At 41.5% G+C, this 27,708-nt stretch overlaps 1 protein-coding gene across 2 annotated transcripts in view; it reads right to left on the reverse strand.

Moving 5' to 3' along the window:
- Positions 1 to 27,053, reverse strand: part of ARHGAP24 (Rho GTPase activating protein 24) — a 243,181-nt gene extending 216,128 nt beyond the window's left edge. The window contains exon 1 of one of the 2 annotated variants that reach the window (XM_066318112.1): positions 26,978 to 27,053. The gene's annotated coding sequence lies outside the window, so the exon portion shown is untranslated. Of the gene's footprint in view, positions 1 to 26,972 lie in introns of both variants that reach the window. The other variant, XM_066318111.1, reaches the window with a different exon arrangement.
- Positions 27,054 to 27,708: the final 655 nt, after the last annotated feature.

Genomic DNA, 27,708 nt, shown 5'->3' on the forward strand with positions numbered 1-27,708 from the left:
TCTGCCTTATCTTATGGAACTACAAACACTTAATGTCAACCTTCAGAAAATTAATCCAGATCACACCTTTTGAAACTCAGCATGCTGCTTTTTGCAGTTTGCTTTTGTGGGAAATTTCTGCACAAGTCCAGGCCTTCATCAGCTTCATGTTTCCTCCTAACATCTGTGGCATTGGAAACGTCAGACCAGATATCTTGAAGACTATTAGGAACAGAATGAGGTAGCTATAACAAACAAAACAGTAGTAAATATGCTCAGCAGGTTTACAATTTGGAGTCAATGCAGAAGTTACTCACAATCAGGAATTAAATTTTTCTGAAGATACTAACTCCTGTTTATTTCAAAATCAAATTCTACGTGTCCTGAGCTTCTCTTAAAAATGTTTATAAATCATTCCACAAGGTTTTTCGTTGGAAATCATGATAATTTGGCTGTGTACACATACCTCTCCCACTGTTTATAGCAGGGTTTTATAGCAACTTTTTGCTCCTTTCCTAAGAAAAATAAAGCTCATCTATTTTCCAAAAAAAGCTGTCTACTGACTTATAAAAACTAAGCAGCTGAAGAGTGCTTTTGATATCATACTTTATCTTGCAGCTGGCTACTAAAAATGTTCCCAAATACTCAGCTTTAGCACAGCAATTTAGTTCTAAAGGCAACAAGCTTAAAAATAACATTTTGAAGACAGAGAGGTTTTGAAGGGACCGTGATGGAGTGAATCCAGAGAAGGGCAACAGGCCTGAGGAAGGGTCTAGAGGGCAAGTCCTGGGAGGAAAAGCCCAGGGGGCTGGGGTTGTTGAGCCTGGAGAAGAGGAGGCTCAGGGGACACCCTGTCACTCTTCCTCTTCTGAAAGGAGGTTGTTGAAAGGTGGGGGTCAGTCTCTTCTCCAAGGCAACCAGCAACTGGATGAGAGGAAATGGTCTGAAGCTGAGCCAGGGGAGGTTCAGGTTGGAAAGCAGGGAGAATTTTTTCCTTCAAAGGATGATTGGGCATTGGAATGGGCTGCCCAGGGAAGTGGTGGTGTCACCATCCCTGGAGGTGTTCGAGGAACAACTGAATGTGGCTCTCAGTGCTGTGGTTCACTCAGGAGTGGGTTTTGGTCAAAGGTTTTTCTTGATCCTGGAGGTCTTTTTCAGCCCTAACAATCCTATGAAGTCACAAAATGAACTAAGAGAAACAGATAATTGTGTGCCAGTGCTGCCAGAGCTGCTTTAACTGAACCCTGCCATAGTCAGATAGCATTTATACTAATTACAATTAACATACCAATTAAAAGTTCTCTGCCAAAGCAGAGCTTATAGCAAGAGGCATTGGTGTAGAAATGGACAGCCTGGCACTGTGCTCTGTAAGGGTAAGTGTTTTCTTTTGCCAAGCTAAGACTCAAACTCAACCCTCAACACATTCTTACAAACAGCTTCGTCCCTTAAGAGAAAGCAAATTAATTATTTACACTTTTTTATTGCATTATTTCACCAAGTCTGTTAAAAATAGATAGACCTTAACCTCCACCCCACCTCACTTGGAGAAGCATCAGAGATGTAAAAATCACACCTTGTGCTGGGATTTATATTTGAATTGAGGGAGAGTGAGCAATCCCAGACTGGGCCCTGAGCGCTGCAGTGACACAGTTACAAATTCACAGTTGTGGTGCAGTAGAAAATTCAGTTTATATTAAGGTGTTCTGGGAAGTAATGGCTTTCTAAATGTAGAATTGTAGTTTTAACGCCCTAAGACTTACATAAATAAGGGTTGTTTGCATTCTTTGTATAGCCTAAGTAGCAAACCTATATAACTCACCGAGGGCTGATAATAAAGGGGATTTCAACATGGAAGTCGTATCAGCTAGGTGTGTCATCTGTTCTGTCCTATCTCCTAATAGTCAGGGACCCTTGCTACAACCTCGTCCTTCTCAGTTATTTAAAAACCCCACACCTAGCCCCGACTTACACTCAGCATCATAGACAGTATTAGTCTTCCATGCAGTGGGCATACAACTGCAAGCTCTTAAATGTAGGCGAGTCCGTGGACGGCTGGGACAAGGAATTCTGCCAACGTGTATATTTTATTTTATAATATGTGGTTTTATTGCAAGGGTGGTGGGTAAAAAGGCCTTGCCTTCAGCCACCAGCCTCGGCTGAAGGGAAGTCCCAAAGAGAGAGGGAGAAAGAACAGGAGGGTGTGGGCTAAGTGAGAAGGGAGCGAGAGAGCAACGGGCAGGGGGAAAGACAGCAGGAGAGAGCAAGAGTAGGGGGAAGAGGAAGGGTAAGAGTGAGCTAAGAGCAGCGGGAAGGAGAGGAGGGAGAGGTGAGAGCGAGGTCATTGTTACAATACATCATATCTCCTTTTGTGATGAATATTTTAATTTTAAGTGACCAACCAGCACAAGACACAAAATCCTATAGAACCTACATACAGCCTATAAGAACTACTATATTGCCATATTGTGTTATATTTTAAACTCTATAAACTACTCTTTAAATTTCTGTTTTGCTACATTGACCTTTTGATCCCTTAGCCAGCAGAAAGGGATTGTTCAATCAGAAGGAATTCTCCTTCAGCTAGCTAGACTATTGTTTTCAGGTTATATAGTAACTAAGACTCAGTATCCTACAACTCAAAGTAAGCTCTCATTTCTACTTCGATTATAGGTTTCATATTTTCAGAATCTTTTGCTAAGCAATCATATTTATAAGGTTTCCCTGATTCATCTTCCCCAACACTTAAAAGCACTCATTTCTGTGCCTGAAGTGTTCCCAAACACCAGCAGAACAGAAGGAAAACTGTCTGTAGGATATGGGAACATCACTGCTGCACTCATCCAATAATAGTGGCACATAGCAGATGACAGAATGGCTTCTATTTATTTTGAGGTTAACGGAATTCCAATGTATTTTAAATTCAATGCCACAGTGAACTTGTGTATACTTGATGCTTCTGTAAGCTGAACTAAACTGAGGCTCCTCATCCTCTTCAGGACAAAAATCATTGTTACAACATAGGAACTCCTGCTAGCATTTAAAAAGAAACAATTTAAAGTGTCTCTAATACCTACACACTTTGCAAGTGAAGCAAAAGACCCATCCCTAATTTTAAACTCTGGAGTTAAAGCCTAGTGATAGATTCAGCAAACTGCAAGCCATATTAAGGGAATTTTCAGCCTGTGAGGGGAATTTTCAGGTAAAAAGGCATCAACTCCACAGCAAGCTTTGCTGGTATGGTTTTAGCTGAGGTTGCCATTTCAAAGTCATACATATATTATCCGCTTTTATCAAATCAAGTGTTGCACCTGCTTTTATGTACATATTTTAACAGGACTGTCAGTATAAGAAGATACTGAAAACATGCAAGTTTAAAACTGGAGACCAGCAGAATGTGTGATGAATCAGGCTGTGGCAAATCACAACAGTGCTTAATAGGTTTTTTCATGCAGGTACAGATTCTCACCAAATCAGCCTATTTTTACAGTAATACCATAAAGCCTAGAATTCCTCAACACATTTTATAGCCCAGAACAGAAATTAATTCATATGAGTTTCTGCAAAAAAGGACAGCATTTCTGAGTTTTGTTTTTTTTTCTTGCACAGATGAATGAAACTCTTTTATTTAACTGTAGCAAAATGATGAGCTTTCAAGCTCACATAGATGCTTACAGAGGGAATGGTTACAGCCTGCTCAAAACAGCAGAGGACTGAGCTGGAAGAGACCTCTGGAGATAATCTGGTCCAATGCTCCTATTTAACACAGGTCACCAACAACAGACTCAGGACCAGGTTCATATGAGGTTATGGATAGCCCAAGAATGGAGATTTGACAGTCTCTTGGAGAAACCTCTGATCCTTCTCGACCACTTTCACAGGAGAAAGATTTCTTATCTACTGCCTTTTGCCCTTTCACTGGTGTAAGGCAGAGCAATTTAGCTCTGTCACCTTTAGTGCCTGTAAATGATGACATTTTCTTTTACTCAGAAGGCATCCTGTAAAACCCCAGTTAAATTACCTAAATAAAAACCAGTTACTCCTAAATTTGAAGTCAAGCTTGGTAAGGAAGCTTGTAGACTAAAAACTCATGTGAATAAAAAGAGATGATTCAGCCTCTGAAGGTCTCAGCTCCCATAGTCCTTGCACAGGTGGGTAAGCAGCACTTCCAGCCTCTTTTCAAGGCTTTTTCACAATCGACTCAGTTGATACAAAGATGAAGGAATGTACAATTGCTAGAAACAGGCACAGACTGAGCAGCGGGTATGAAAACAGCCTGAAGCTCCAAAATTCTGATTTAGCCTTGAAACAAATGTGAGCTTAGTGCACAGGGGAGAGCAGTCTGCCTCACAGGCTATCCAGGCAACACAGAAATGGGCTCTTTTTCAAACTTTCTTGTACTATAAACTTGAACTTGAATAGTTTTTACCTAGACACACTGATAAAACTAACCACTACACTGATCTGGAGACAGGATAAACTTGAGGTGGCTGTGTTCAATTAGCAGCTTCCTTATTCTACTGCTAAATTCAAATCCTGCCCTCAAAAAATAGAGTAAAAGCTTTTTTTTAAAAAAAAAAAAGTACTAAAATGAGCATATCCCAACAGTTTAAGCCATGCTCATATTCAACAAGCACAATTGTTTTACCATAACACCAAAAAAAAATTAAAAGAAAAGGTGAAGGGCTTAATACAGGGAAGTACAAGCTAAGAAGCACTGTTTTTCTAATTAAGTGGCAAGACAAAAACACCCACACCATCTTCTCACACGCTCACCAGATGCTACCTGCATGCAGGTAAATGCACACAGAATCCTACACCTTGAGCATTTGAGACTAGACTCCATAAGCTCAAGAAAATATTGACTAATACTCATTTCTGGTGTGGCAGAGGGAAGGACATGATAGGATGAAAGGATTAGATGCAAACTCCATTAAAGCTCCTAATTAATTTAGTGTTTTCCTACAGATGTTATGGCTCTGTAGGACAGGTAGCTCCCTAAATAAGATTAAGCTTTGATGTTCTTAGCAACTTCTAACCAACTTCCTCCTCTCTGCCCTGCTGAGCTGAGTAGTTTCTGCTTCCCTCTAAGATAATTAGCAATCCCTACTGGAAGAAATATTTCTTTGTCTGTTCTCAAAGAAAACATTACTCCCTTGATCATACCCTTTAGTATTTTTTGTACTTCATTAATTTGGTACCTGCAATACCAAAACTGGATATTTATTTCAGTGAATCTAGGATTTCAACAGTACATTTGCTTGAATACAGAGCAAATACAGCCTACTGGACCTACCTGCATTCAAAATTCTGCCTTTTACCCTGAATTTGACTTGGAAAGAACGGTCTTTTCCATAAATCTCAGAGCAGCAGCCAGCCAGCAAGAACTCAGGAAACAAGTCAATGAAAGCCAATTACCTAACTAAGACAGAAGGATGAATTGAGCTCAGGTACTTGTGAAATTTGTTACTGGAGAGTCTGCCTTGGCCTCAGTACAGCTTGAAGATTAAAACTTTAAAAGTCCAGCTATTTTTTAGGTAACTGGTTTATTTCCTTCTTCCCTACTCTGTCCCTCCACTTCACAGCAAGTAAGACCAGCTTTCATTTGTGAAAAGCTGGGTGGAACCACTGAACTGAGATCACGTGCCCACTGGGATTTTAAAGTGGCTTCCATTCAGTCCAGCCTTGGAACACAGTGCCTTTGCTCCTCACTCTTGGATGGTTCATATATGACTTTCTGGAGTTAACAGAGCCATCAAAAGCATCAGTGTGAAGGAAAAGTCAGGCCCAAAAAATTAAACTGGACAGGAACATGAGTTCCATTCCAAGAATGATTAAAGGAGAAGTTGGTGTCTGCTATTTGTTGAACAGCCAAGTCTCAGACTTCAGTGCCCCTGAAATGCAGGGTGTGAAATCCAGATTGAGTTTCATAGTTTGGACCCTGAGCCCAACACCAAAACAGTGTGTCAGAGAACAAGGTGAAAATAATCACATGCACTTGGCTGAAATGCAATTTATCCTTAACACTTCTGCTAAAAATGTTCAGATACTACTTAAAATTTGATAGAAAACCACCTTCCTTAGGCTAGACTCCCATTTAAGTAGTGGATCCTAATTTTTTTTTTACTAATTCATGCCATTTATGCTGATAACCATTACAAGCATACACCACTAAAGTGACAAGCTCTGTCTGACTAAGTCAGAATCTGAACACTTCAGAGGATGTCTGCAACTCACTTATCAGCATCCTGCACCCCAAAGCAGACAACTGAAGCAATTACCACATTGCTGATAATGTTGCAAGCCTCTTTTTTTTTTTTTTCTTTTTTCCTCCTGTTGCCCACTTTCATGAGGAAAATTATATTCCACTTTCAGGTGCATAAAAATGTTTCAAACTGCTAATTTACTAAAGCTTTACCTGTAGAATTTACTTCATCAGCTTAATATCCAGGGCTCTGGTGTTCTGGTCTAGCAGAAAGCTCCATTTTCTGACTCCCAGTCATTGCACAGAATGAGCTACAGGGCATCTGAAGCAGTCTCTCATTTTGCCCCGAGGACAACCCCAAGCTCTGGTCTCTTCTCTGAGAAATATTGACTGTCACATGCACAAAACCTCAGGGATCTGGCTTCCCTTGCTGTTCTGAGCCCAGCTCTCACCCACAGGAATATCAGTTCAGGAGGCAGTTGGTGGGGCTGGCTGCCTCAGGTTCCTCCAACAAGTTCCCCTGGGCTGTTTCCTGGGGCATGAGGTTGAAAGGCTCCCTTCTCCTTTCTGCTGGACAAACTGCTTTGCCTTCTGTCATCTCCCACACCTGATCTACCCAAGCTCAAGGGGAGCCCATGGAGAGGCAGTTTTTCAATCTCCAGTCCTGCTCCTGCCCGGAGCCCCTTGGATTGCTGCCCTGTACACCCTAAATGCCTTCTCTTCTGCTGCCTGGAGTAGTTGGAAGACAAAAATACTGAGGTCCCCATTCCTCACATTCACTTCCAACTCCAAAACATTTGCTACAGCTTGCTGTCCAGACATCACCCCCAAGGCAGTTCCCAGCCCTCCTCTTTATTCTGATCCTTGTTCTAATGTCTTAAATTTCCATGTTATTTCTCCCCAGAAATCTCCCCTTTGATCTACTTTTGATCCAGCAGGAAAAAGAATGGTGGGAAAACAAGATGCACTGAAAAGCTGCATTTATCACAGAAACATTCCATGAAAGGCTAGTAATTTAAAATATGGAGAGACATCTCAGCTAGAGCTATCATGAGACACTTTTGTGGCACTAACACACACTCTGTTTCTAGTGAACTTTTATAAATACAGCTACTCCACCCTCCCTTCTTTTTAGAGAAATTCAAAGGGATTGCCAGCACATGCTCACTCCAACCTTGTTCAGAGCAAAAGACACAAGTCTTTTGTTCAGGTTCAGAAGGCATTTATTGCTCCTCTACAATGACAAAAACTTAATAAAGTTAGGCTAAATGGAAAGCTTTTCTTGGTATTAGCAATAGACTGTTTTATACATCCATATGAATTTGTGTTATTAAGAGTAATCATGGAATTTTCCTGGTAAGTATACTTTAAGGAGATTCATCATTCCCAAAAGAAAAAGTTCCATTACCAGCAAAAATTGAAACTAAATTTGTTTATGCTGCATTTTAGTGTACCACAGTCCCTTCTTTTTTTGCAGTCCTCTCTTATGTTATACAACCTTATTTAATTTTGTCATCAATTTGTCTGGTTTTTCACTAGACATCTCACAGCACCAGACCATAAAGCATAACTTCTGGTGAGAAGCTGCACTGCATTTTAATTGGAAGCAGAAAAATTTTTGTTTAAAACCAAGACATTTCTTTTATGACAGTGGCATGACGTGAGCTATGATCTACAAAATCTTCCCCAGCTTAAGTGATTCTGTACAATTAGTCTTTGAGAAATCACAGCTTTTCCATATCCGTCCTAAGAAACCCACACCTCTATTGTCCACATTACAGCCCTTCTGGGAATAAACCCAGTATTTCACTTCAAGGGATGTCCATCCCCAAGGTTTCTCCCGTGATAAATTTAGTTTGCTTTTCAAAAGGAGCAGAGCAGCTGAAGGTCTCTTTTCACAATATTCACAGAGCCAAACTAGACCTTGTTATTACAGTAACATTCCTTGTGGCCCTAAAGATGACATGCCAGTCTTTCCCTTATCATAACCTCAATTTCTCAGAGGTTAATAACTCATGTGTCACTCTGCAGCTACACAGAACAATCCACAAATCTCCACCAGGGAGAAGGCCCACAGGATACAGCTCGGTCTTTTCCAATTAAAATTAATTTCTTCAAGCAAACAAGTCTAGTAATATTACAACGTTAAGGTAATTTTCAAAGCATCAAGAAAAAAATTGTCACACATTAAATTCATAAAATGCTGTATTGAGTAAAATTGCATTTTTAGCTTTAGGTATGCTCCACATTAATTTTTTGTCTTTAAACTCTTCAGAGCAGGGTTTTTTAATGTGTTTTTTAGCTATGAAGAAAAAGGCTTCTGTGCTCACAAAATTTCCACATTTGAACTTTACGACACTCTCACATTTCAGCAATCCTCACAGTCCAAACCAGTTAAATATTGCAGTCAATATGGTAAGATTACAATTTAAAAGATTTGTTGCAATTCTAAAAGTACTTCAAATTCTTAATTGGAAAATACCCAATTGATTATAATGTTTTCTTACCAGTCCAAATACTAGAGCAGTAGGCCATAACCAGCTCCATTTACTTCCAGCACTTACAGAAGACTTTCTACAGCTAGGGACACTCTAACTTCTCATGCACTCTTAAGAATGCATTTAAAGACATTATTTTGCATACTGTTTTCCAGAACTACATCTTTCACTTTTCAATCCACATCCTTTGCTCTTCTGTGTGACCCTGCTTAAGTACAAAGGCCCTGGCCCCCACTTTCTGACAGGAGTATTGAATATGTATTAACATGTGGCAAAAAGAAAAATTCCAGCGAGGCTTTAAAGCTGCATTAAGCTAATGTGCTGCTTTGTGCAAAAGCCAATGCCCAGTTCTGATGCCTTAGCACAAAGGCCCCTCGAGTTCCACAGGTCCACCTGAATATATCCTTCTAGAGGATGAATAAAGATTTCTACTGGGGAAGTCTGAACTATCACACAAATGTTAGACGCACAACAATTGGCCTTCCCCTGAAAACTGCTCAGTAGTGATTCTGCACTTTCAGCTCCTGACTGATATGATAACTCATTTTCCATGTAGATGAAAGACTTAAAGACCCTCTGGCCATGTTGGGGCTTTAAGGACATTCTAGATATCATAGAGTTCTGCTTCTGGGATTTCTTCTTGCTGATACAGCCATTGCATAGGAACTGAGGAGATTTAAGTGTAGCTACATACCCACGACGCTTTTCTCATCCTTCAGGCATTTGTAAAAGCTTAAGAACTGATTATTAGCAACACAAAACAGTCCTTCCCCCACCAACTTGCCTACTGCAAGAGATGTGTTGTTTTAAGATTATGCTTGATCTCTCATTGCCATTTATGAAAGGCACAAATGAAACCTGCCAGAGCTCAATGGGACTTGCAGCCTCTCACTGGCCATCTTACATCTAATTGATGGGAAAAAACTGTGTGAAAAACAAGAAGACATTCAACACTTGCCTTGCCATGTGAACTAGATAATAGTAGCATTTTTCATCAATGAAATGATCTATAATTTAACTAGGAAGTCAACTGCCTCTTCACTGTAAAAAGTGCAGTTAATAACTTGCATCTTTCTAGCTACAATGTTAATGTAAATCTCTGAAACTCCTACTGCTTCCATGGACAGCCTTTTCCAATGCCTGACCACCCTTTCAGCAAAGACATTTTTCTGAATAGCCAGTCTAAACTCCCTGTGGTGCAGCTTGAGGCCACTTCCTCTCATCCTGTCCCTTGTCACTTGGAAGAAATGACTGACTCTCTCCTTGCTGCAGCCTCCTTTCAGGGAGTCATAAACTAACATTAAAGGTTTTCCTCAAAGCTCAGTTCTGGTTAACCAGAGAAATCAAATTCTAAGAATGGTATAGAAATTATTGAATTCCAACTGAACAGGTTCAACACCAGTGAAAAAGCACACAACAAAAACTCAAGTAGTTAGGAGGCTGAGATATTGGAAAGACATTTTTCAGGTATCTGCTAGTATTCTTCAATTTGTAAAGTGATGGAAGGAATGAAAAGCCATAGATGAGAAAAGCACTGAATATTCTCTTTCAGCAACAAGATGTGAGCCACAGCAAGAAAACTATGAGCTCATCTCTAACAGCACCAGATTTTTCCATCCAGCTTGTGCCACTTGGGCTCATCACATGTCAGATAAGATCTCAGCAGTGCAACACAGCAGGGTACACATTTGTACACGTGCCTTCTTCTCTCGTCACAAGTGAGTCATCCACTGCAAATCACAACCAAAGAACTCATTATTTTCACCTCGAGGAGGCAAACTTTGTTACTTCCAAGCAACAGAAGTTTAAGTAGGACCTTCAGCTGATAGAATTGCTGGAAGGTTAGTCAGTGCACCCACAGTTATCTGTGCCTCACTACTATACAGTAGCATCTTGTGTAAGGAAATTCTGATGAATTAAAATAATTTCCTGTGTAAGGAAATTCTGATTAATTAAAATATCCCAAGTAACTGCTTATTCTGTCATAAAATTGAAATTAGGACACAGCAAACTACTCGTCAACACCAGAAACAACAATGCCACGGAAATATTGACACAGAATAATATTGTTATTATCTTCTGCTGAACTATCTGTTTATCGTACACCTATATTATTTGATTATATCTTCCAAAAGAAGTTTAATACCAACATTGAACATATAAAATACACCCTCACTGTAAGCAAAGCAGCCGCAGAACTCTTTCCAAGGGGCCACATTGTCCTCATCAAGCTCTGTGCTGTGAAATTTTCTTCAGCTGCTCCATTGCCCTCAGCCCTGTGTGCTCACCCCATGGCACAAAGGTCCTGCCACAGCCCAGACAAAGCAGGGTTTTGAACTGCAGCTTTGAGGTTTCCATTTGGGATGTACTGGCCTCTGAAGATTTACAGCAAAACCTGTTTTCTTTCCAACAAGAAATTGCATGGCTCCAAGTTTGGGATCTGCCACTGCACGTCACATTTCTTTAAATCTTTGATAACTTTCTCATAATTGTGAGGTTAGAGAAATTCAGGAAAACTCAGCAAGGAGCAACAGATGAGAAGGAACTTGTCTCTCTATATCCTTCAGCAGAAAAAAAAAAGGCTTAAACTTATTTGAGCTTATTACTGGCACAGTACTAAGAGGCAAGTGGCATTTTTGCATTGCTTCCAAAACTCACACATCTTGGCGAACTTGGCAGCATTCCTTTTAAAACAAGCCTTGCTCTCCAGTCACCTTCCAGAGAGATGGGGTTCACTGCACCCTCACACTTCACTTGAGGTGTAGGAGCAAGCTGAGACTGGAGAAAACCTGGCCACAGCAAGTTTACAGAGGAAGCAGATTAAAGAATATGATCTATAGACCATAAAGTGAAGGAAGCACCTTAAGATCATGCCTCATCAGAGGCTTGTTCCAAAACAAGTAAACTCCATCAAGATCAATAAGCCCTTAAAATGGATTCCAGACAATTCATACAGGGGGGAAAAAAAGTACAAGTCCTTTCAAAGAGAATAGTGAAGCAGGACAAAGAGGGAGAGGCTGGAGATAAGTGAGTGCAGCCAGAGGTAACATAAAAGGCTGCACTCAAGATACAGAAGTCTACTGAAGCATCTCAAAGTGCCATTGCTCCATATATTGTAGAAACCATTCTTTTTATTCTTCCTCTCTTTTATTATTTCTTGAACCAAAGCCAGGCGCTCCTTCAGCGGATCTCTGATTTCAGAACTGCTACACTCAGATGAATAATAGATCCCAACTCTGAAAGGAAATAATTTGAAACTTCAAATTTGCTTTAGCACCACAGCAAAGTCTTTATTGTCCATTGTCTCCACGAGTGAGTGCAGCCTGCTGCACAGAAAAATGTGCATTCTCCTGTTTCCAAGAGAAAAATTCTCCCCAGGACAAGAAAAGGATTCGTGATAACCTTTACTTTGCACAGGCCAGAACCTTAACCTGAGTGCAGATCTGCCTATTTCCACAGATGGCACTTTCAAGTGAGGACTGTGACAACAGCACTTGTGGGACTGAAGAAAAAATATTTTTCTTGCTCCTATTTATGCCATTTTCTTCTCCACAGATGTGGAAGTGCTGTGGTTTTACTCCAGCTGGCAACTGAGTAGGAGCTACTCCCTTGCTCCTCAAGCATTCCCAGGGGGGTTAAAGGCCCTCTCCTCTTCCTCCCAGCATGGGGCGGACCAGGAAAGAAAGGATTAGGACAGGGCAGTCAGTGGTCTCCCTATTTTTTAGGTAGCAGAACTGAGACAGGCCTGGCCCACAACTTTCTTTAATTGATGTGGCTGGACAGTGGCAGAGCTGGCACTGCCACCAGACCACCCACTTGCAGAGAAATGCTTTACATATATATCGACCACTTGAGAAGATTCCTTTCCTGATGGTGCTGAAGGGAAAAGCCTTAGGTTTGCAGCACTATTTCCATGCAAAATAATCTCTCCTAAGCCATGAGAGTGTGTCAAATTAAGTTACATCTCTGGAGCCCTGTCCCATACACAATTATGCCAACAGCAAAACTGACACACACAGAGCATTGCTGTGAACATACACACAAGACACACTTCTTTTGCTGCTCTTCCTGTTGGATAGAATCATGCCTCATAGATGTCTTGTTCCAAACTGATTAAACTCCTTGATGAACAATGTAGCCCTTGAAGTGTATTCCTGACAGCACTCTAGTGAGAAAGTGACAAGTTCCTCCAAGCAGAAGGAATAGCTGAGCAGGACAAAAGAAAGCTTACAGAAGTACTACTGTTGATCTTGCCGAAAGAACTTTCTAAAATACTAAACCTTGCAATGCAGAACTGAGTAAGTAACAAAAGTCAAAGCTGGTTTTACTGCAAGGTCATTTTCTACTTTGAAGGATTTTCCCTTATCAGGATGAGTCTCATAAGGTGGAGCCTCTGAGGAAAAAACCCTGGGCAAATATCCTAAGGTGTCAACATTTTTGCCTGCATTCCCAAGACCTCTTAAGGAATGATTTATATCAACAGAACAATACAAACTTGTCCTAACAGGAACATGAACTCTCTGACTGTTCCCTTATAAAATATACTCTTTTTCTCATCTCTTCTCTTTGCAAACACCTTGAATTGCCAAAATCATCTGACTCACCTGCCCCCAGCAGTGAGCAGGTCATGAGCCATTCTCATTAATAACACTTTGTCCTTTCCTTTCTGAAACTCTTTCAGCCTTTCTCATGAATAATACTTTCTCCTTTCCCTTCTGACTGCAGTCCAGCTGAAGCACTAGCACAGGACCCATGGATCCTGCAAGAGAAATCATGCACACCCTTGAGGGTTGGCCATAATATGGATGCTTTAGCACTCATTTCATCCACCCCTAAACGTGCACCAACGAGATCTTTATGGTCCCTTACAACCCAAATCATTCTGTGAAGGAGTGTGAAAAATGCTGTGTGTTATTTGCTGTTCCTCAACTGCTTTTCAAAATGAGGGCAGTGATGTAGCAGCTTTCTAACTCATACCCTTGCAGAGATGAAAATTTATTAGGTCACCTGACCACTCCAGCGGAAGCAGATATATCCCTCTGACAGAAAAACCATGGATTCATACCGGCCCTTAGGGACATTTAAACCTCAAATTACCTGGTGTTCTAGGAGAGGAAAGGGAAGCACAGGTGTTTGTTTGGGTGTCTTGTTGGGGAAGGGAAGGGGAAAATATTGATCAGCATTTCCTAGAATCAGCAGTACAGACACTAAAGCCATGACAACTTATAATTCATACTTTTACAGCTGAAGTTGCATCAGAACTGCAGATGATATTACAGACTGCTGCATCTCTTTGTTATACTATAGCATTCCACAGAAAATCACCACTAGAAAGGCTGCTCAGAGCTTTCATTTTAATGTGGGAAACCATAATTGTGCTTCAGGCGTCTCAGTCAAGCAGAACTGAAGTTTTTTTAAAAAAATAATTTGAAGCACAGACTCTATCCATGACCCTGCTAGACATCAAATGTTTTTTCATTTAATTTAACCAAGAACTAAGAACTTTCTCTGCTTACCACATTTCATGAACTTGACTGACTTCAGAGGAGATATTTTAAGTGTCTACTGCTAAGTTATTTGCAAAAGCATTTGTAATTCAGCACATGAACATAAAGGAGATAAAACTTAACTATTAGTGCATCCATAATATGTATTTATTCTGAACTTTCTGGGTTTTGCTGGTTTTGTTTTTTTAATGTATTGTGAAAAAAAATTATAGAATATTTTTTCCTTTTCAAAGGAAATGTAGAACTTGTCCTACAGCCATTTTGGTTCTGTTCTAGAATCCTTTCCAGGAGCTGAAAACACCAACTAATGGAGATAAGTTTCTGATTTAAGACCAAACTGTTATCCTCTCTCGCATAAAAAAATCCCGTTATAAATGTTGTCCCACTTACCAATTAAATAAAAATATATCCTTAAGATTTAGACTATTGACAGGAATATTCACACACCAACACAAGATAAAGCCTATGGAAGGTGAGAGGAGCCTGACATGTTCCTATTGAACATCAGCTGATCTTGGACTAAGTGTCCTTGCACTTGCCTTCTTTCCAGTGTGACTGGAAGCAGCTTCTACTGCAACTTGGACAGCTCTGGAAAATTCCTGAGCTAATCAGGAGCTTGAGAGAATTCCTTGCCTGGCTTCTGAAGGGACTAAAACACCAGGGACCATTTGCATTTGGCCACTGGCAAAGGCACCACAGCACTATGTGCCAGTAAAGAAGGTGTCATTAATTTACCTGTTTCATGTCACTGGGTTATTGAGGCAGTGGATGCTGCTAAATCAATCATCATCAACACCAGCAAGTGCACAAACAGCACTTCTTTCTTCACTCTCTCAACTGTGTAGCAGATGCTCAGCAAGAACAACTCTGCTCCCTGCCTCCAGGGGCCCCAGCAGCAGTCAGGTTGGGACTGCACACCTCTAACTCTTGCCTAACAAAAAGCCATGACACAGGAGACTGCACAATCCTTAGACTCCCCCCACAGTTTCAGATGCAGTGCCTGGTTGTTTAATTGGTGCTCATTTTCACTTGATTTCTTGTAGTATCTGTGGTTTGTTTCCCCATCTATCAGGGATGGAAAACAGGGCCTCACTGAAGCACGCAGCTCAATGTATTTCTTTAGATATGAAAGTATTAAAAAAAATAAAAAAAGAAAGCAAAAGAAAAAAAGCTTTTCTACCCTCAGGTATTGTAGCAGCAAATGAGAAATTGGATTCTTTGTGTTATTCTACCATACATTACCAAATAGTCAGGAAATCTCACTAATAGGAAGTGCTAGAACTACTTTTTTTCCTGATACTGCAATTACTACTTTTACAGATACAATTAATCTTCTCCCTGCCTGCACTCAGAACATTTGCCACACAGCACCATCCCCAAAAGCCTTGTTCACATACCCTCAGAGCAGCACTGTTTTCATGCCCACTTAGTATTTATTACACAGGGTCTGAAGAGTTTGCATATCTGCATCCAGCCCTCCTCCACGGCTTTCCATTTCTCACACTTATCTTTGGAACAGCTGGAGGTAATTGGTGGAAAACCTCAGATAAGCCACAAGTAACACCACGTTTCTGTTATCCAACAGTGTACAAGTAAACCAGAACATGAATCAACCAGCCTTTGCAATACAATTTTGTAAACTTTATTTGGTTATTCCATCCAATGCAGGCTATTAGGTGTATTTGGTAGCATATAAGTCATTTATAAAAGGGTACAAAGAGCAGCCACACTTCCAATAACCCAGCAACACTCTAGAAAAAAACTACAAGTCTTGAAATACAACCTCTTTTTAATGCAGCTAAGTGGAAATTATTGGCTTCCTTTTCTTCAAGATTACACCCAAGTTTCATATATGGCATGATCCCCAGCTGTGCAAATGCTTAAGCTGCATTCATGTTAACAGATGTTAAATATTTCAGTCTCTGAAACCATGACAAAATGGAGAATTTCAATGGCTACATTTGAATATGCAAATTTGAAGTATCGGCCTTGATGAGCAAGCAAAATACTTTCATTTCCTCCAACTTATGGATTCCTTGATCTCAAATCTAAAGGAAACAGATGCCATCATGGCACCTGACCTCCCAAATTCGAGCAATACTTCATCACATGGGTTTAATAGCAAGCATCCACCACAACAGGAAAAAAAAAACCAAACTAGAAAGCTCCTGTGACATTAAGAGGCAGTGAACACAGCATTGCTTCCTGATGGTAAAAAGCTATTTCTCAACCTGTAGAGTTTTCTCTCCAACAAATTACTTTTTAACAAGAGAATTTTTTTTAAATGCATGCTTCTAAAGTTCCATATACAGCAACTTGATATTAATATAAAGAATAAAAACCCCTCTGACAGACCTACAAGATAAAGCATGCCAACCATGTTGTGATACATTCAGTAGCTGTTCTGCGATGCACAGGCTCACTGAAGCCTGTCGGAAAAATTGGTGTAAGTGACAAGGTAATTAAAAACTTACTGCTAAAAAAATAATCAAGTTCAACTCCAGCTCTGCAAAGAATTTTAGTAATTAATCTCATTCTCTACAACCTAGCCAGTGCATGCTAACTACTGGAATAATGAAAATGGAATAAATGAAAAAAGCATGGCCTTTGCTTTGGGCTGGTCAGAGCAGGCTCTGGTAATGTTTACAGCAGGGTCAGTACACACATTTGGTATTCACTGTTAGACTAGGTGAATTAAGAACTCCACCCAGTTTTGCTGGTTCTGGAGTTTCTTTAAAACGGGATATTTGACTGTGAAATAGAAAAAGGTAGATTGAGGAGTAGGGAAAAATTTTCTTCCCTGGCTTCATTTGGAAACCACAGTCATGGGTCTGGTGTGAGGCAGATGCTGTTCTGCTCCTGTTCTGCAAACAACTAGTAATGGGCACTAAACACTTTGGGAGCACTTAGCTCACAGAGCACTACTCCTGGGTAATGGGCTTTCTACTTATCTAATTCTTCAGATAGATCTGATGCCTTTTTATAAACTTTATACTCATCTAAGAAAAGTCAAAAAGCAACTCAAAAATCTAACTTACATTACTAATATTTCAAATCTGACAAATACCAGCCTGCTTTGCAGCACCTGATCACACATTAAGAAACCACCTTCCAGTACACCATTTGAATGCCCATATGTCCATTTTACAGCTGAGTTATCTGAAGCATCAAACAGGCTAAAAATAATTAAGATCCCAGAAGGAAGCAGGGTCAGGCTAGAACACCTTTAGATATGAAAACAGAAGTCATTCTTCCAGCACAGTACCAGTGCTCACTAACTTTGGACAGTCTGGCTGCAGACTGTTGCCCAGTTTTTGATGCAAGATGTCCTCTAAAATGTTTTCTAGTGAAGGCTAGCATCTCCTTGCTTTTGTTTGAAATATCTGCTGTCATAAAACCTTCTGAGACATCAGTCCAGACCATCCCCCATGGCTGTTGTTCTACTTTACACTAAGTAAGTTTACTGGATTCTTCACACAGAGAGTCTGGTCTAACATCAGTTTTTCAGCCCTTGCATTGAATGTATTTCATCAAAACTGCTAGATTTGATGTCCAGATTGGGGATGGTAACAGGTGGTTTTTACATTCAGCATTTCTCAGCTCTTTACTAACCCTAACTGACCATTTCCATTGCCATTTGAAAGGCTGACATGTCACTGCAATGTTGAAATCCTACTGGCAGCATCTCTCCATGTGCTGTCAGAATCCATGACCAGCATGCAGGAGGATGTCAAACAATTGTTCACCACTGACCACAGGCACTCAATCCACTGATAAGAGACGCTTGTCCAGTTCAAAACCCATCCCTCCCTGCGGAAACTTCTGGCATTTGATTTGAACACAAAATTCAAGCGCGATACAAAGACCAGAGGGTTTGGCTGGCTAAAGTCTCTGGAGTTTGGCTGGAGTATCATTTATCTAGGGAGATTAGACATCAGTGTTGCTACCAGTAACGTGAGACTTCAGTGAGCATCTCTCATCCTGTGCTGCACATGTTTCACTGAAACACCAGTGCCTGTGGCTGATCTTTCCAGATTCAGCCCTCCACAAGAAAAAGCAGCCAATTAGCTAAAAGTCCTGCATAGACAAGCTCAATTACATCTATTTCTCCAGAACCCTATGGGGATAAATTACATGCAGAACCAACATGGTTGATAATTAACAACCAAAATATAAAGAAAATTTATATCAAGAAATGAAGTTACGGTAATCCAGGAAAGAGTTAAGCTTGGAGGCAAAAGATGAAAGAAATCCTAGCAAAAAAAACCCTATGGTAGCTTGTTGAAAATGAATTACTCAGTCTAATGTTTGCCCTTTAAGTCATTCCAGACTTACTACAATATATCTGCTAGTGTTTTGGCCTCTAGATAACCTGCCTAGTAAATCAAAGCAAAACAGTGCATAATTAAAACCTAGTCTGGTTCAGATTATAGAATATACAATTTATTTTTACAAGTAAGAAGACAAACCCCATAATTCACTTGACATCTCACCACTCTCTTGAAATATAGTCTTTCCACTGGTGAAAATAAACTGCCTAGCAGCTGTGTTATATATTTTACCTAAATGTATATTTAGGTCCGTGATGTGTACAGTCTAACAGATTTGTAGCAGTTTTAAGGGGCAGAGACAGCCCCTACTCAGCTTTCACACAGGCAAGTTGGGAAAGCAGGGTAATAAATGGTAATAAATGGCATTTGGGTAAACAGAAGAACAGTAGAGACCAGCAGGACACTTCATTAGTACCATTCCACTGAGAAATAGCCTTTACCTTATTTGGATTCCTCCATTCCAACCTGCACTCAGAACCAGTGAGCAACAGCATGAATTTCACAATTAACATCCCAGTGATAAGCCCAACACCCCTGACCTTTGTAAACGCAGTGGTTTGTGCTGGGGGGGATATCCAGGCAAAGCCTCTGACATGTGTCTCGAGAATGCACCCTGCCAACACAAACTCTACCCTCAAACTCAGAATTTCAGATAAATCCCTAATACTGGCTCATTTCCAACTCTCCTCAGGTCATTTCCCTGGCCCAGACATCCCATTTATACAGCACAGGTGCTGCAAGTGCACTGAATCATTCTGTCCATCCTTAGCTGGCATGCCAATACCACCTATTTTCCAATAGCTACATAATTAAGCCTGTACACTTGATGGAAGATGCAAGAGAAAAGGGAATAGTCTCTGCACATTCTTGTCCCCTTCTTTGTGGCTCCCACTCCATCACGGACAGAACAACTGCATCCTACTTGCCTCAGTCATGAGCAATGCTAACTGTGGCACATTTTGAAGAAGTAACCCAACAGTTTCTCCAGCTACAAGCTTTGAGATAGTTTCTTCAAGGAAAAGAAAACCTTAATCCCAAGATAAGCAATCACCATCTTCTTTATGACAGCCCTCAGCACTGTTTATTACTCGCTACCCCATGGCTGCAGGAAAGTCTGTATTACAGTAGATAGAGAAGATAATTTCCTATTGTTACTGTGTGACAATATTTGAATTAAAGCTGTGCCACATTCCCAAGGCAACTCAGCTCACAGCCAGGCATCAGAGCCTACTATATATCTTCCCCCTTGCCTTTGACAAGGAAGGTTTCAGCTGAAAACAAGCACTTGCTTCAGGCTAAGTTTTGTAGATTTTCTGTATTGCTACCTCAAAGATCTCCTTGCAAACCAGGACTTCCCAAGAATTCTGACACTGTCAGTGCTGCTGACAAATTATGTCACCTAAAATGGAAGGAGAGGAAGGATATTTAAATAATATGGAAAGACCAACAGTCCTTAGCAAAACTCACTTGCATTAAATCACAGTCCTGGGAAGTGCTGAGTGCCAGTGGCTCTGCTTTCTGAGAAAAGTGTTTAGTGCAGGCAGGAGCCAAGGACAACCCTGGAAAGTCATAGCTAGAAACATATACAAGAAGAAATAACATTTTTTTGGTCCCATTTGCCCTGTTTTGATGTTTACTGACTTTTTTTGCCCTTTGTACTGTCACACATTAGTTATACTGGATCTGTTACCATCAACACCACCTTCTCCATTCATGTGAGCAGCTGGTGGCCCATTTCACTCTCCAAACAGGAGGTTATCCCACTGGCATGGCCTGTATCACTATCAGAGGAAGAGTTAACTCTTGGGGTCATGTGGCTGTCATGGCATGAAGGACAGTGCTCCAAATACCATTTCTCCTGTCCAATGAAAGCCATCTAAAGGTGGTGTGAGCACACAACATCCAGGCACGATGGCTCCATCCATAGGCAGGCAGGATAACCAACACTCTCCTTGGCATAAGGTGTCCCACACATCTTAAAAGGTGAACCACTCTTCTGTGGTGTCTCTCAGCTCCAGTGTGGAGGGGTGAATCTGGAATTACCCACACAGCACACTGGGTAATGCTGTACGAGAAGCATCCTTGCTCCCTGACCACCCTCCAGGCCACACTAAGCTGGTTTAGGACTTTCCAAACTCACATTGGGCTGTCCTCTGTGCTTCTCAGAAACCCGGATTCAGGTGGGCTCCTATTAGCTCATTTGTGAATTGAAGCTACAGGGCAATGGTCCATGTCCTCCCTTATCTGAACCACTGACATCGAGGGATTGTTGGATCAGGTTCCATTTTCCCCTTGAGAAATATACTATGGGACTCATTTGCCTGGACAGGCAAAGGCTTTGTGTGGCCTCCCATCACAGCTTCAGGCTACTGCTCCCAAGAATCCTCTCCAAACCTAGAGAGCCTGAAAAATTCAATCCCCCCAAGGGATCCTAAACTTTTACATAATCTTGACTGCATTTTGCAATCTCTCCTGTCTAAGCAGATCTTAGTAATACACTGCTACTTATTCTTTCCTAAAGGGAAATCAGTGGAAGAGCAAAGACTAATTTCTACCTCCAGGTATTGGAACAAAACCACTCAAGCCTTTCTCCAAGGCATTTTAAACCCAGAAGGTACCACCATGGACATAATTCAGTTGTTTGCCCTCCAAAAGTGGGGAGATCCCTGCAGGGCATTTTTCATCTAACAAAACTAAATCCCTGGCTAAGACATTATGTGTTTCTCAACTCCAGGAGACTGGATGATTGGCTGTGCACACAGAGTAACAGGCAATGCCCTGTGAAAAGCATCCTTTCTCCCTGACCACCCTGCAGGCCATAGTAATTTCATTTGGGACACCTCATGTTTGGCTTTCCTCTCAGGTACTTGGGAACCCTAATTCAGGTGAGTTAGCTTTTTTTTATACAAGCCACCACCAAGATGTCCGATAGAGGAGAAATCAGGTTTTCAAGAAAAAAAACTTCATTACTACATTTAAGAAAGGATCTTGTAGTCTCAGCCTCATGGCTTTTCCTGACAGTCCCTAATGCACTGGACAGGAGGCTCTTGTGTTCAGTGAAATGATGCCTTCTCTGTATTAACACTGGAAATAAACTATGACACCACTTCGAATGACTGGGTGTCCTTAGGAGCTCAAAATGGTCCAGCACAGATTAGGAGCAGCAAAGGAGACCAGCTGCAGAGCATGTCAGGAATGATCCATGTGACAAAGCAGCAAGTGTCTGAGAATGTTCTATGAAATGTTCTGTGGCTAGTACTCAGGTTTCATGGCAGCAAATTGGTTGTTCAGCATTGTAGGACATAAAGAAAAGAGTTCAAGAGCAGAAGATATTCCCCTTGCTTCCTTAGTCTTCCCCCAGACTTATGTGCTAAGCATGATGCCATATGGTCTGGAATATCCCTTGGGTCAGCTGGGGTCAGTTTTCCTGGCTGTGTCCCCTCCCAAATCCCTGTGCACCCCCAGCATCCCCACTGGCAGGGCAGTACAAGAAGCAGAAAAGGCCTTGACGTTGCACAAGCCCTGCTCAGCAGTAACTAAAACATCCCTGTGTTATCAACAGTGTGCTCAGCACAAATCCAAAACACAGCCCCGTACCTGCTACTGTGGAGAAAATTAACTCTACCCCAGCCAAAACCAGCACGTGTGGAGAAAGCAGCTTGTACATTTCAAAGAAAGTAAAGCAGCTAATTAGCCAAGCACAAAAATTATGACATAGGACAGTTAAGAGATATGAAAGCAAGGCTTAATTAAGGAGAGCAAAAAACCCGTGACAGGTTAGGTAAAAAGCCCAGAATTCAGCACAGCCTGTTTTATCCAGCTTGTCCTCACTGCACAGGATATGTCTATGGCACAAAACCCTTTGCAGCACAGACTCCGTGGGAAAACATCAGTCTGAAACAGGAATCTGCATTTTGCCACCTGACTGTCACAAGGCTAAACCCAAAGTCAGTGCCCTGCAGCAAGGATTGGCACAGCTTCCTCTCATCTTCCACTCACAGGTCCCACAGGAGCCCCTGTCTGAGTGAAGTGCCAGAGCAGCTTGCTGGGTCCGTGCCGTGGAAACTTCCACTGTGGGGCTCAGCTGCTCTTGAAGGGAAAGGACCCAGTCATTTCACCCTCACAGGGGTGGAGATGCAGTGGCTCTCCAGGTCACCACGCACTGCAGCCACTTCCAGGAAACAAAAACCCAACTGCGTGGAAAGCATGAATAAAACATGCCCCACGCAAGGGAATAAAGAAAAGCCCTTATCAAAGCTGAAACAATACTGCACCACTGACTTTTCAAGACATGCCCCACAAACTAAACAGCTTAAAGGGTAACTTTTTAACAGGGTATAGCTCAGAGAATATTTTAGGTACTAAAACTGGTGCCAATTTTACAGTGACCATTTGTACTATGAGCTATCCTGACAGGATATTTTCACTTGGGTTTCTTAACTTGCCTCTGCTGCACACACTTTAGGCTTGTGATCCAATTTCATTCAGAGATTGCTCACTTGCTCAGAATCGGGCCCATGTCAGCATATTTCTGTGGAAATCCTACCAAAATGTGCCCCTTTCATGCAACACCAGCTTTCAGAAGTACAGTTCTGCTAACTCAAGCTGGGCTCTCCTTCTCAGGGACTCCTCACTAGAAAGAATCATCATTAATCTTGCACATTTGGAGCATTTTGGGACATTTTACAGCTGCTACACTGGAAAATGGGGCCTCTGTGCTGCCAGGAGTGTGACTCTAAGCCATCCATGGCCATATCCCAGTCACAGGACAGGTTTGTAACTGCACACAGCACAGCTGGTGAACACCCAAAAGGAACAACCTAGTTACATTTGCTGTGAGACAGAATCGGTGTTTCATTTCTGAAGCCCTTAAAACGTGAGACAACAGGTTCCCTTCCCATGTGCTGCATGTAACTTGCAGGAATCCTAAGCTGGCTCTGTGGTGCTCTCGGGAAAACCAATCCAGCTGAGTACAAAGGGCTTCCTACCAAGACGGAATATATTGCGTTTTGTGAGAATGCAGCGATTTGTTCTAGGCCCAGCAGCTTAACAATTGATTGCCAGGTAGGGGTGAGAAAGAAAAGCCAACCATTTGCACAGATTCTCTCCTATTTTAGTACAAGCTAATACCACAATCAATGCTGATAGCTGCCAGAAGCAATTGCAGAATGTCAACCATGGAAGAAAACGCCTGACAGCTCTAAAATTGTGGGAAACAACAAGCTTGGAGGAGCACATGGAACATCTTGAACCATCTTCTCTCAACTACCAAAACTGTTTCAGACCCTCAGGAGCAAGCAGCAGCTGGTATCTGTCTCCTAGTCAGACACTTGAGCGAAAATAAGTCATCAGTAATGAGCATATTCTTTTGTTCCCAGCTCTCACAACCTGCACAAACACACCTAAACATCCCCAATGCCTGCTGTCAGCACAGGTGGGGTTGGAACAAACCCTTTGATACCAGAGAGCTTTCTGCCATACCTCTTCCTATCAGCTGCAGCTTCCAGTAGGATTCCTCTGCACAGGCTGCTGCATGCAACAGCTTGGCAATGAGATTAATGGTCACAAGGGAACAAAACTGAGATCAGGGTAAAACCAGATCTGTCCTTGGGCAGAGAGGAGAGGAACAACTGGCTATGAAATTGAATGCCCGCACAACAGGACATATAATTGGATTGTCAGCTATCTTTTTTCAATTAAAAAATATGCAAGAGTCCACTCTGCGATGAAGTATTACAACTGATAATCCAGTCTGTGTCCTTTACAGTTCTTTTATCCATCTTTCTCCCCAAGGCTGCCCACATTCAGGCCAGGAGGCAGCGTGCTGATGGGATTTCACGGCCAGCATCAGTCTGTAAATCACGTTCAGAGTGAGCCAAATGGCCACAGGCTCTAGCTCACAGCAGAAGGCATTTCTGAACAACCACACCACCCTGCTAAGAACAGCCCACATACCCACAAGGTAGGGCAGACTGGTTTGAAAATCACTCACCTGCCCTTGGATTCTCCCCAGGAATCCAGCTGGGTCACTCACCAGCACAAATATCAATGTCTCTCACTAGAGGGCAAGGCCCAACTGCTATTAGCTTTTCACCCATGTCTGAGAACTCCCTGGAAAACGTTTTTGTGACTTGACTAAGGCAAGAACAACAACAACAGAGTGCTTCACATGTGCCAATATATCCTCTAGCAGCTCGCTTTCTGATCAAGGAATTTAAATATGGATTTCATTAGTTCAAGTCAAACTGTCAGATGAAATGTGATCACCTTCCTGGAAAATAGAAGGTAACCTTCCACTCAGACCCAGACGTTAGTGTAGTTATGATTTGACACATTTGATTGCTTTGTTGTCTGGTCATAAATTTCTGATGCAGTTCTCAAATACAAGCATCACAGAATAAAAACAATTACAGGGTACAGTATGGCTGCTGTGCAGAAATGGGTATAGTACAAGTCTTTCCACCTTCAAATCACTTCACAGACTGAAAAAGCTTAAGGCTTGAACAGACCATTAGGTCATGGTGCCTGACCTCCTGAAGGTCAGACCCTTAAATTGCACTCTTGCCTTTGGACTAAATTCATCCAGTATTGACTGGCTAAGCCACTTTGCAGCCAGGCAGCCATTCTGGATTTCAAGACACCAAAACAGTGGAAACCTGCCCTTGCCCCTTTGATAGTTACAGCTAATTCCAGAGCTTAATTCTTGCTCTGAGGAACTGCTGCTTCTTTTTCTCATTACACCTGCATGTTTTCAATTTTTACCCATTTGTTACTGCATTTCTCACCCTAGTTCAGAAATTATGCTTTGCATGGAAGAAAATGGATAGTTAGCCACTCCAGGGACTTCTGAGAGAACTCAACAGCCTAAATTCTTCAGGTCCTCCCTAAAAAGTATTTATCATTTTAAAAATCAGTCTGACCATGCTTTACTGTCTTGTCCATATGTTTTAACAGAGCTTTAAAAACACGTACGGGTATTTGAGGCTTATTTCTCTTAATGGTTTGCTTAACCCAGTACCAATATACAACACAAAAAGCAATGAAATACTGACACACACCTGTGCCTATTTTGCATGCAACCATTTCAAACTCCATTTTGCATTAATGACTCCCCTCCGCTCAGACTGTCTTGCCTTACCAGTCTGTCTTCACTGTAATACAGCAGCCACAAATATTCTTTTAGCTACTGCAGACTGCAAACAAATGCTGAGTTGAGGCTGTCTCTAACAAAATTCCCCAGGAGATAAGGATTCCCTAATCAACAGCTAGAATGACATCAGTTTGCTAACTCTCATCCTATCAGCTCTGAGCAGCTAATTCTTGCAAATGACAAACCCCTATGAAATTGGGTACTTCTTGTCTCCTGCACAATTACTTTTTTCAATCCTACTCAGCTTGTTTGCCAGCACCTGTTTCCCTTTAAGCCATATTGACTTGCACTAATACATTCCCATCCTGTAATTCTTTATTGAGTAAATCTCATTTCAGTTTTGACATCTTTTCCCTGGGACTACTGACAGAGTAGCCAGCCTAACAATGAGCCCTAAACTAATGTGAGTTCCTAGTCTAGTGATCAACTCCCATCTGTTTATCTCTTCACATCTGCCACAAGTGGGAGAAACAGCACTTTAAATACAAAGCCAAATTCCAGTTAAAAACCACACATAAAAATAAATGTAAAGCTAGAGAATAGATATTAAGAGTTTGGGGGTTTTTTCACTGTGAAAGTTGCAGCAACTTTTGCAAGCAACAACAAAAACCTCTGACCCTGTCTCAGGTCTTCACTTACCCCTACACTACAAACACACCTTCTTAGATCATGCATACTCTATTAGCCCCACTGGCTGGGTGTGCATCCTGAATTCCTCAACAGGAATCTTCCAGGGAATTCATAATCTTGCCCTCTCTGCTAATCCTCCCCTGGCTGGTAATCTTTATTCTGCACGGAAGGAAAAAGCATCTGATCAGAGAAGATGCCCTCAGGTTAGGGGGACAGGTATTAAGCTCCATTAGCAAAACCCCACAGATCAAAGCTATTGACGAACTGCTGGTAAAGGAGGTTTACAAAAGCAGATGTGGATTTCCAGCCCTTCAAAAGGATGACAATGGAAATAGCACAGGCTGGGAGCACATTCCAGTAACAAGACATCTTACCAAAACTGTGAGAACTTAAAAGATTTTTCAACTCTTCCTGTCTGGTTTTATCTATTACTGAAAAGTAGAAATACATCATAACAATTACATTTTCAGGAAATAAACACGCTAATTCAAAGGACAAAAGCCTAGTCATATTGCTGCCTATAATGCCATAGCTAAATAAAATGCCACATCCAACACAAATATACAAGGCAAGGCAGTAGGAACTATAAAAAATTACTATTCCCCATTATTCAGAGCAGAATATTATAGCTAATCATGAACTTTGTGTGAAATAGTTATAAAATACTACACATACCTTACAAATTTCCCATAATTTTAGAGTCAGTGCAGCACCTTAGGGCTCTTCATACCTAGTAGAGACCAGCTAGACAGAGCATGGTGGAGAAAGCTGGTCCCATCCTTCCTGGTTCTTAAAAACCCTCCAAAACAATCAGTGCCAATTGCCACATGAGGCTTTAATGGTGATCAGGTGTACAGCCACAGTGCACGTTTTGAAAGCAAAGTCCCAACAGCTGGGAAGTGTTTTGTACCCACAAATAAAGCATCATACATGCAATAATGGAAGCATTATATATCCTGAAGTATAGAAGTTACAGCGATTACAGCATCGGAAAGCCAACAAAAATATCATCATGCTGGGACTCACCCAAAGTGGTGAGGTAACTGATAACACATGTTTTCCTCAATCCTTGCTGTGAACAATCCACACATGCTATGCTGTGAAAATATAACAATTGCTTGATTTAGAGTACAGTAACTGATCCAGTTCCAACCCCCTGCCATGGGCAGGAGCACCTCCCTAGACCTGGCTGCTTAAAACCCCTTCTAAGCTGGCCTTGAACACTTCTAGGGGTGGGACATCACAACCTCTCTGGGCAACCTGTGCCGCTGTCTCACCACCCTCACAGGAAAGCACATCTTCACAATATCTAATCTGTGCCTGCTCTCTTTCAATTTAAAGCCATTACCCCTGGGGTACCCCAGGACTGGACACAATATTCTGAGTGAGATCTCACTAGAGCAGAGCAGAG

Source organism: Sylvia atricapilla, chromosome 4 (genome assembly GCF_009819655.1).
Source record: "Sylvia atricapilla isolate bSylAtr1 chromosome 4, bSylAtr1.pri, whole genome shotgun sequence".
NCBI classification, from domain to species: domain Eukaryota; kingdom Metazoa; phylum Chordata; class Aves; order Passeriformes; family Sylviidae; genus Sylvia; species Sylvia atricapilla.